We start from the raw sequence: 2,335 nt of genomic DNA on the forward strand, positions 1-2,335 counted from the left end.
GAATCAACATAAATCCATTCTTCTCCCTGACAGTTTCTTCAAACATATCTCTTCAAACATATCTGGACTCGCCCTTCCTAGTGGAAAAGTTGCCCATTTTACAAAATGTCACCACACATTAATTTCACACACCATGGGGTACAAGTCCATCTTTAACTATGTTTGTTTATTGCTATAATTGGGGGAGGGGTGTTCTTCCAGACATTAGATTGTTTTTATCATTAACTGTTAATTCATAGGAACTTGCAAGGTAACAGGTACACAGGATGAATGCAGAAATCAGACTTTGTGCCACTCTGGAGTGTTAGCTCTGAGTTCCAGTTACTGAGTCCAACCATGCAGCCTTGAAGTCACAGCATTTTTGCTTTCCAAGAAAGGAAAAGCTTTAGAGATGCTGTGGCTGCTAATCACAGGTGTCCAGAAGTGATCAGACCTGCAGTTAGTGCCATGCAGTGATTAAAATTTCTGTTTAGTGGCTTTTGATGGGTGGTCAGGTTATATTATGAGGACAAACACGTACTGGTCACCCCTGTGAAGCAAATATTTTGCTGACTTCCTGTCCCCTTAACCACAGTTAGTACGTACTTGTCAAAAGTCAGGAATCAAGAGGTAAAAGGCTTTACCTGAATTATATCTAAAGAAAACTATTTTTCTCAAAACTCACTAGTGGTTGTCTAACAACTTCCCTAAATTGTGAATTTTTTGATTAATATAATGTGAGTATGTTCATTATATAAATTTGGCTAATAGTGCAAAACAGTTTATTGAATATTAACTATGCAGTCTAACAAATTTCGATAAATTGTAACTCTAAAGGTTTAAAAATACTTAGTAATTTATGTTCTTTTTGAAAATTAGAAATATTTGCCTGTATATACATGTATATACAAGTAGGTTTTATTCCAGGGATACAGGGATGGTTTGATATACAGAAATCCATCAACGTAATCCATTATATAAACAAACTCAAAGACAAAAACCACATGATCATCTCGTTAGATGTAGAAAAAGCATTCGACAAGATCCAACACCCATTCATGATAAAAGTCTTGGAAAGATCAGGAATTCAAGACCCATACCTAAACATGATAAAAGCAATCTACAGCAAACCAGTAGCCAACATCAAAGTAAATGGTGAGAAGCTTGAAGCAATCCCACTAAAATCCGGGACTAGACAAGGATGTCCACTCTCACCATATCTATTCAACATTGTACTTGAAGTCCTAGCCAGAGCAATTAGACAACAAAAGGAGATCAAGGGGAAACAAATTGGAAAAGAAGAAGTCAAAATATCACTTTTTGCAGATGATATGACAGTATATATAAGTGACCCTAAAAATTCCACCAGAGAACTCCTAAACCTAATAAATAGCTTCAGTGAAGTAGCTGGATATAAAATTAACTCAAACAAGTCAATGGCCTATCTCTATACAAAGAATAAACAGGCTGAGAAAGAAATTAGGGAAACAACACCCTTCTCAATAGTCACAAATAATATAAAATATCTTGGTGTGACTCTAACTAAGGAAGTGAAAGATCTGTATAATAAAAACTTCAAGTCTCTGAAGAAAGAAATTAAAGAAGATCTCAGAAGATGGAAAGATCTCCCATGCTCATGGATTGGCAGGATCAACATTGTAAAAATGGCTATCTTACCAAAAGCAATCTACAGATTCAATGCAATCCCCATCAAAATTCCAACTCAATTCTTCAACGAATTAGAAAGAGCAATCTGCAAATTCATCTGGAATAACAAAAAACCTAGGATAGCAAAAACGCTTCTCAAAGATAAAGAACCTCTGGTGGAATCACCATGCCTGACCTAAAGCTTTACTACAGAGCAATTGTGATTAAAAACTGCATGGTACTGGTATAGTGACAGACAAGTAGACCAATGGAATAGAATTGAAGACCCAGAAATGAACCCACACACCTATGGTCACTTGATCTTTGACAAGGGAGCTAAAACCATCCAGTGTAAGAAAGACAGCATTTTCAACAAATGGTGCTGGCACAACTGGTTGTTGTCACGTAGAAAAATGTGAATCTATCCATTCCTATCTCCTTATACTAAGGTCAAATCTAAGTGGATCAAGGAACTTCACATAAAACCAGAGACACTGAAACTTATAGAGGAGAAAGTGGGGAAAAGCCTTGAAGATATGGGCACAGGGGAAAAATTCCTGAATAGAACAGCAATGGCTTGTGCTGTAAGATCAAGAATTGACAAATGGGACCTCATGAAATGGCAAAGCTTCTGCAAGGCAAAAGACACTGTCAATAAGACAAAAAGACCACCAACAGATTGGGAAAGGATCTTTACCTATCCTAAATC

Source organism: Mus musculus, chromosome 7, assembly GCF_000001635.26.
Source record: "Mus musculus strain C57BL/6J chromosome 7, GRCm38.p6 C57BL/6J".
Classification (NCBI taxonomy): Eukaryota; Metazoa; Chordata; class Mammalia; order Rodentia; family Muridae; genus Mus; species Mus musculus.